Here is a 9,443-nt window from a genome sequence, read left to right on the forward strand (position 1 = left end):
TGGAACTTGGGGTCCACCTCCTTAAGAGATTCCTATGTTTGTGATAAGATTTCTTGATGCCACTTCGGTGCCATTTTCTGGATCGGTTGTGTGTAATGTGGTTCTTCGACTACGCCATGCCTGCACCGAAGCCCGCACCTCCCCAGGCGCCTTGAGCCAGAATAGTTTATTTATAACCCTGCAATGAGAACAGACAGGATTTTTTTTTAATGCATAGCCATTATGTTAGTATATTCACTTTTTAGCAGTGATTTCAGATTCACTAAAAATGGCAAAAATAGTACAAAGAATTTCTATATAAAATTTCACAGATTCCCCAAATGTTCCCACATTTGCTTTATCATTCTCTCTTTCATTCTATATATACTTTTTTTCTGAATCATTTGAGAATAACTTATAGAAATGTCCCGTTATCTCGAATGCCTCAGTATATATTTCCTGAAAACAAGGATAGTCTCTTACATAACCACTGTCAAGTGATCAAAATCAGGAAAGTAACTATCATCTAATCTATAAACTTTATTCAGTTTTCACCAATTGTCTTAATAATGTCCTTTAGTGGAGGCCTCCCTGGTGGTGCAAGGGGTTAAGTCTCAGCACTATGAAGCAATCCACGGTTACTGTGGCATGAGTTTGATTCCCAGCCAGGGAGCTGCCCACATGGCACAGCAGACCTCTCCTGTCTCGCCCGCTGCTCCCCTCAGCAGTGTATTTCAGTCAGTCTGCCTGTTCTGCTCCCCACTCTGTCTCTGGGGAATCCTCTCACCCCCCACACCTCTGGCCTGTACCCCAGTTCTTACATACATAAATAAATAAATCTTTTAAAAAAAAAGAAGTGAGTGAAATATCTGACAACTACTGAGATTTTTTGTTAGTTTAGAATGTAAATGCAAGAGGTGGTTCAACACATCTGGGGGGTAACACCTGCCTTCCTTGTGCACTGGAAGATATTTCAGTGTGTGTTCATTTTGAGGATATTTACTTCCCACTTGGTGTATTATCTTCCCAAGACTCCGCCCCTTAACTGAAATGTGAACAGGAACGGGAGCACCCAGTAATAAACTGGATTGTTTTCTAAGCTTGATAACCTCTTGGGGGAGTATGTGTTTGCAAACAGTTTCCATATTAGCACACATGCCAGCTCGGTAACTATGAAAATAATCACACTGGATTAATGAAAAAAAAAAAGAGTTGATGGCCTCGTAATTATTTTGAAAGCAGAGTACTGTTCTTAAATTGATAGGAAAAGACCTTAATACACAATAAGACTTTAATCCCAGGCCTTGCACAACAGAAAAATTGGACACATTTTTGAGTTCATGAAAATTCATTCTCAATTTTGACCTAAAACAGCTGTTTTATTTATTTAAGTCAGTGATGATTAAAAAAAGAAATCACCTATTCTTTCTGGAGTCAGATCCTACCTAGCAAAGCCTTGGCAGATTTCTCATCTTTTAAGAAAGCACTATTAGAAAACTTTTACAAACCTGTTATGTCCCCAGGAATTGTTCTTAACAACTGCTTTAGCCAAGTATATGAGAGTTCATCAAATATATAGCATGACCCATCAGGATGGCTAGAATCAAAGAGACACAAAAACAAGGGTTAGTGAGGATGCAGGGAAACAGAAGCCTCACACGCTGCTGACAATGTAAGATGGGGAAGTCACTTTGGAAAGCAATCCGCCAGTCCTCAAAAAGTTATACACAGTTACCGTGTGACCAAGCAATTCCACTCCTAGGTTTCTATTCAAGAGAAATGAAAACATAGGTAGGGCCTCCCGGGTGGCACAAGGGTTCAAGTCTCAGCGCTATCAAGTTATCCTCAGCCACTGTGGCATGAGTTTGATTCCCCGGCCAGGGAGGTGACCCACAGGGCATGGCAGACCTCTCCTGTCTCCCCGCTGCTCCCCTCAGCAGTGGATTTTAGTAGATCTGCCTGTTCTGCTCCCCGCTCTGTCTCTGGGGAATCCTCTCACCCTCCGCACCCCAGTTCTTCTATGCTAAAATAAATTTTAAAATCTTTTTTAAAAATTTTCTGGAATTAGGAGTGATCTGGACAACCTTGGGAATATATTAAAACACACTGAACTATACACACTCTGAAGGGAGAATTTCACGGTATATGTTTATGTTTCAATAAAAAAAGTATATTAAAATGCATAGCCGGACACTACCACCTCCAGTATTTCCTTGTAGGAGCAGTAGTGGGGAAGCCAGCAATCTAGTTTCTCTCCTTGCCTAAGTTATGCTTGGAATTTAACCCCAGCCTGTAGCACTCTACTCTGAGGCAAGCAGGCAACACTTCTTGCTGGGTGCTGCCTCTCTTTTGCCACTTCATTACATCCTGCAAATGCCAGCTTTGCCTTGGCCTGTGTCACTCACACGCAAACACAGCAGTGTAATGTTGAGCCTTCTCCAGCGGTGCCTGTGCTAAATCTGGCCTCCCCTGCCTCTTTTTTTTTTTTCCAAAAAGATTTTATTTATTTTTGCATAGAAGAAGTGGGGTGGGACCTCCCTGGTGGCGCAAGGGGTTAAGCACAACACCGTGAAGCTATCTGGATCCCTAGCCGGCCAGGGAGCTATCCACATGGCACAGCAGACCTCTCCTGTCTTGCCCGCTGCTCCCCTCAACAGTGCATTTCAGTCAGTTCTGCCTGTACCCCGTTCTTGTGTGCATAAATAAAAAAAAAATCTTTAAAAAAAAGAACTAGTGTGGCCTCCCTGGTGGCACAAGGGGTTAAGACGCAACCTATGAAGCTATCCGCAGCTTCTGCAGCACGAGTTCAATCCCCGGCCAGGGAGCTACCCACATGGCACAGCAGACCTCTCCTGACTCACCCGCTGCTCCCCTCAGCAGTGTATTTCAGTCAGTCTGCCTGTTCTGTTCCCCACTCTGTCTCTGGTGAATCCTCTCACCCCACACACCTCTGGCCTGTACCCCAGATCTTGCATGCATAAATAAATCTTTAAAAAAAGAACTGGGGTACAGGCCAGAGGTGGGTGGGGGTGGTGAGAGGATTCACCAGAGACAGAATGGGGAGCAGAACAGGGTACAAGGGCTCAGTTATAAGCTAAATAAGTTCTGGGGGCTCAGGCAGCATTCCCACTGTGACTATGAAGGTGTTTCTTTTCACCCACTCTCTCCCTCTGCAGGGCAGCAGCCTCCCTGCCTGCCTGTGCCCCTTACCATTTTGGGACTTCTCTTCACTGACCTCCCTCAGCAGAGGCAGCTCTCCTCAAGGCCGCCCGCCTGCAACCATGCAGGCCTTCCTCAGCAAACCTGTCCCTTTCGGGGCGGCCCTTCCTGCCGCTTGTGTCTGTGCAAGTGTCCTCTACTCTCCTGTCCCTTTCCCTAATAAACCTCCCCTTTAAATATAAAAAAAGTCCTGGGGGCTCAATATACAGCAAGTGGTACTGCAGGTCCTCCAATAACCTGCCTTCCTTATTCTTTGTTTTTCAGTCTCCAGGGACCAATGGAAGGACTTCGAGGACTGACCGTACTGTACTGCATACTTGAAAATTGTAAGAGTCAACCTTAAAAATACCAGCCTGGGGGCCTCCCCTGGTGGCGCAGTGGTTGAGCACTGGGCTGCAAAGCTGCCCGCAGCCTCTGCAGCACCGGTTCGATCCCCAGCCACTGGCAAGTGTCCCATATGGCGCACAGACCTCTCCTGTCGTGCCTGCTGCTCCCCTCAGCAGTGTATTTCATCAGTCTGCCTGTTCTGGTCCCCGCTCTGTCTCTGGTGAATCCTCTCACCCTCCCGCGCTTCTGACTGTACCCAGTGCTTATATAAATAAATAAATAAATAAATAAATAAATAAATAAATAAATAAATCTTAAAAAAAAAAAAATACCAGCCTGGGGGCTGCTAATATTTGGTAATTCAGTGTTGATGCCCATGGCTCTCTCTCCGGTTGTCCAGGCTTTGTTGCCCCCCACTCACCACCACCTTGGTTGCCCTCTCTTGGCTGAGTTTGTCTTCAGATCATTGTTTATGACTAGAGTCCACAAAAGCAGCCTCAGGGGGAAAAGAAACCATCGTGTCCACATACATAGACTTTCACAGAAACTTCAACTATCATCACAAATCCTGAAACTTACGCATTCACCATGAAGACTGAATTGATCCGTCCCCTTCAGCTAGCCCTGGGCTGGCCGTGTGCACTTGATCTCAGCTAATGTATTTGTCCATCATTTGCGTTTTATGACTAATGTTTGGCCAATTCACATTTTTCATTGTAACCACGGTGCTTCATCACTGTCCCAATTTGTGAAAATGGATCAGCGGTCCACTGAAGCATGAAAGCAGTGAAGAAATTTCTCTAATACTGCAGTGCAGAATGACTTTATGAATGCAAACAGTGCAGAAGAGGTCAGGGAGACTTTAAAGGACTTCTCAGTGCTGCTGGGACAAGAGAATCTGCAAGGGTGATGGGCAGACAGGAAACGCAGGAATAAGAACTACAATCATTGCATGAAATTGAGATCTCGTCTCGAGATCCCTGTGGTGTGCCTGTTAGGAAACTGTCAAGTCATGGTAGGAAGCCACTGAAACCTTTGAATCATTTTCATAAACAAAACACGATGACCTCTCTGGTAAAGCAAGTGAGATTTTCCAGAAAAAACTCAAGTGTGTGTTCCAGGATGTTAAAGGTTCAAGTTGTACTCCTGCCAAGAAGTTTATAAAACCACTCCCATGGAAAATGGAATGACATGTAGGCAGCACACTCGGATCAAATGAGCTTGTTTTACATCACCTAAGATCAAAGGCATTCTGTGTTAACCAGCCCTGATTATGCTGTTTATGTGACTGCAGGGTTCACATTACAGCCACTGGTCAATATCCTCCTGACATATGCAACGAGCATATAGGAGGGAGAGGCGCTCACTTTTCCTTTGGTTTCTCTCTGAACATCCTTATTGACAAAAGTGGTTTCTCGCTAAGGTAACAGCCGCGGTGGGAGCCAGTGGCGGGGAACACAGGTATGCAGTGACTCGGGCTTTGCCCGGTGGGTGAGACGGGCGGCAAGTGACAGAAACACAGCCCAAAGGGCCTTCAGCCCGAGAGCAATCACAACTTCATCCAGGCACTCGAGCCATTTCACCACTCGTTTGGTCTCCACCGCTCCTCTCCCTCTTCTGTTCTGTTAGTGTCACTTTCAGGCTCCAGGGGGCTCCAACCGCACAGCTCTGGCGGGAAGGCCACCTTGCCACACTTCCAAAGCCCCAGCTAACATCTACTTGGGTCTCACTCGCTGTCTAGTGGGTCACATGCCATCTACACGCCGGGGTCTTTGGCCAAGGGAATGCAGGGCTTTAACTGGCCACTCAGTGGTCATCACCTCATCACCCATCCCTGGAACTGAGGATGAAGCCAACTCTCACCAAAGCTCAGACTGAGATGCAAGAGGGGGTGGACTGGTTTTCCAGAGGAAAGTCAGGGAACTATACCAAGCAGAGGTCAAATGAATGATGGGCAGGGAAGTGAAAATAGAGGTCGACTGTAGCTTGTGAATAAAAGGATGGTTTTTTCACACTCCTGTATTTGCTCAGCGTGGCCCGTGTCAGCACTAGGTTTCTTGATTCAATGCAGTATCTAAATAAACTGCAACCCCTTTTTCTGCATGCTATGACCATGACAAGGAGCATGTGCAAGCCAGCCTTTCCATACTGGAGCACATTGACAGTCCAGAGGAAAACTCTCACATATGCAAGACCGATATTGCCAGCAAAAACCATCTGTGCATATTCTAAAGCATGTTGCTTTCCAAAGAGCAATTCAGTGATGCATTTAATGCAACAGGTAGTCTGAACCTGCAACTCAAGATCCAAAACATGGTGGTGGCCAATGTTCAGCATGAGGTATGAGACTGAAGATCGGACTGAGGTACAAATGGCTCAATCCCCAGAACTTTGTGAGTGCGTGTCTCTCTCCCTTGCATGAGTTTCTTCATTTAATAAAGAAACCACTATTATATTTATTTGAGAATCCCATACAGTTCTAGTTCAACAAGGCAGATGGATCTCATGCATGTATCCTGAGTTCCTCTGAAAATCCCAGAAAGACGGGAAAGATAAGTGCTTGTCAGGGGAGAGCCAATAGAAGTAAGATGATCCATGGCACAGAACCCCCAGAAAAGCTTCACAGCTAGAGGGAGCCAGTCCTCTGAGGTAGGCTGGGGGACAGGGTGGTGGGTGGAAGCCAAGAATAGAGTGGGTGAGAATTCTTTCCCAGGAACAGCTAGATTCCAGATCTTCACATATTCCCAAGCAAAAAATGTATGTAAAAAAATTTACAGGGCCTCACTGGTGGTGCAGGCAGTTGAGCACAGCGCTGTGAAGCTGTCCGCAGCCTCTGCAGTGCGGGTTCCATCCCGGCCGGCCGTGGAAATACCCACATGGCGCAGCAGACCTCTCCTGTCTCGCCCGCTGCTCCCCTCAGCAGTGTATTTCGTCAGTCTGCCTGTTCTGTTCCCCACTCTGTCCCTGGTGAATCCTCTCACCCTCCTGCATACCTGGCCTGTACCCCGGTTCTTGTATGCATGAATAAATAAATCTTTAAAAAAAAATTCACAGAAGTTATTAATGAAGAAACGTGCAGCATACCTAGGCTGGTTGAAAGATCATTTGAGGCCACTCTCCTGCCGCCTGTGACTACTCAGGTGTTTCTTCTTATTATTCTTTTTTTTTTTTTTAAAGATTTATTTATTTATTTATACAAGCACTGGGTACAGTCAGAAGTGCGGGAGGGTGAGAGAATTCACCAGAGCCAGAGCGGGGAGCAGAACAGGCAGACTGACAAAGTAACTGTTGAGGGGAGCAGCGGGCATGGCAGGAAAGGTCTGCGCGCCATGTGGGACCCTCGCCAGTGGCGGGGCATTGAACCGGCGCTGCAGAGCCTGCGGGCAGCTTCACAGCCCAGCGGTCAACTGCTGCACCACGGGGGAGGCCCTACTCAGGCGTTTTTTCTAAGAAATCTTTTCCCTTTGCAAAGCAGCAGTGGAAGCTCTCTGCCTGCCTGTGTCTATGCAGGTGTCTCTCTTTTCCTTATAAACCTGTCCTTTAAAAATGAAAAAAATAAAAATAAAAAACTTGATGTGTGTATACTCACATACAGCAAACATGCTAAAATAGGGCCTCCCTGGTGGCGCATGGAGTTAAGCACAGCACTATGAAGCTATCCTCAGCTTCTGCAGCACAAGTTCGATCCCCGGCCAGCCAGGGAGCTACTCACACGGTGCAGCAGACCTCTCCTGCCTCGCCCCCTGCTCCCCTCAGCAGTTTATTTCAGTCAGTCTGCCTGTTCTGCTCCCCACTCTGTCTCTGGTGAATCCTCTCACCCCCTGCATCTCTTGCCTATACCCCAGTTCTTGTATGCATAAATAAATCTTAAAAAAAAAAAAATCATGCCAAAATAAGTTAATTGAGCAATAGCACTTAAACTATTAAAATCCCACAGGACAATAAAAACATAATCTTTGGTATGCTCATTTCTATGGGGCAGGTCCTGTCTATTGGACAAGAAGCCACGAGCGAGTTTACTGAGTATGAAAGGAGCATGCCCAGGGACACTTGCCACATCACAGGGAAAGCACTTTCAACCAGCCTCTTTCCTTGTTTACATGTTTTGGAAAATTTTTCTTAATCAGAGAAACAAACATCTCTTTTAAAAGTCATTTTTTTTTTTAAATTAAGGTCTAAGTATGTAGGGATAGAGATAATTTCCCCCCAACTCTTAGGGTTCTTCTCAGGCTGGTGGATAATCCTATTAGCCTCAGAGTAAGAGAAAAGAACAAACTTCATTACATATGATCGGAGAATCTAGTTGGATGTAAATTCTAAAATAGTTGGGGTAAGAGGGTATATAGCCTAAGCTAATGAAAGTGGTGGGGGCATGGAGCTTCAAGGAGAAAGTAGGGGGCTCACATGATGGCAAGAGGGGGGACTCATGGCAAAGACCAGATGCTCTGTCATATAGGCTTCTCCCATAGAAAGGTTATTTCTGGAGAGAACCCTCTGTGCCACACACACAGTCTTCATTCTTCTAGATAGTTAAGGGAGTGGTGAAAGTAAGGGAATTGGCAGGGCCTGGATTGACCTCAGCTCACATGCCAAGGGACGTGTCTTAGGGAGGCCTATTCTGGACAACTTGGGAAGGCCTGTCCTTCAGTTGACATACAACATATTACTTTCAGGTTACAACATGATTCGACATTTATATATACTGCAAAATGATCATCACCTTAAGTTAAATTTACACTTGTCACCACATAGTAAAAAATATATTTCTTCTTGGGAACAGAACTTTTAAGATCTCTCTTAGAGACTCCCAACTATACCACACAGCACCACTACCTATGGCCCCCAGGGTGTATGTGACATCCCATTATTTATTTTACAACAGAAAGCTGTGCCCTTTGACCTCCTTCACACATTTTGCCCATCCCCTTCACCTCCCCTCCCCCACCCCACCATCTGTTCTTTGTGTGGATGAACTTGGTTTTTGTTTTTGAAAGATTTAAGATTTATTTTTATTTATTTATGCATACAAAAATTGGGGTACCGGCCAGAGGTGCAGGGGATGAGAGGATTCACCAGAGACAGAGTGGGGAGCAGAACAGGTGGATTGACTGAAATACACTGCTGAGGGGAGCAGCAGGGAGATAGGAGAGGTCTGCTGCATCATGTGGGTAGCTCCCTGGCCAGCCTGGGATGGAACTTGTGCTGCCGTGGCTACAGATAGCTTCACAGTGCTGTGCTTAACCCCTTGCACCACCAGAGAGGCCCAAGAGTCCACTTTCTTTGCCACTGTGTGCAGTGATGGCCAGATCACTGTTAGAGCACACTCCCTAATAGCTTGGGGTCCCTGGGTGCCCCCAGTCACGCACCAACACTCTTAACTCTGCCTCTGTCCTAGGTCAGCATAATGCTTATCCCATCCTCATGTAAAGTAATTTCATTTCTCTCTCCTCTGTCTGTTAAAGTCACTATTTAGGAATAAACCTGATTCCCAACTCATTCAAGGGGTCTGCTTTTTAATTTGCAAAAACCTCATTTTTCCTCAAAAACCCTGGCATTTGCCGTGTTGTCCCATACCGGCTCTCACTTAACCAAATAAGCTGTTGAGTGAAGCTGAGTTTACTGCTTATTGCAGGAAGGATGATCACTTACCTTCAGTCTTCTAATATCTCTGAGGGGTGAAGGGAAAATGGGTGAAAGGTTTGGGGCAGGTCTGATCTAAGGCTGATCTTCTCGTGGAGGAGGCCTGATTAAGACTGAGCAATTTAAGATTGAGATATCATGATGCAGTAGTTTTAGGATTGATGGACAAAGTGAAATAAGTCTTTCTGTAACAGGATGGTCCCCCAAAAAGGGGGAGGTATTGTTAGGGGGAAAAGGATGTCCTAAAGCTAATCCCATACAGGCTTTGTGGACTCCAC

Source organism: Talpa occidentalis, unplaced genomic scaffold (assembly GCF_014898055.3).
Source record: "Talpa occidentalis isolate TD23 unplaced genomic scaffold, MPIMG_talOcc4v2.1 talOcc4.15, whole genome shotgun sequence".
In the NCBI taxonomy this organism is placed as follows: Eukaryota; Metazoa; Chordata; class Mammalia; order Eulipotyphla; family Talpidae; genus Talpa; species Talpa occidentalis.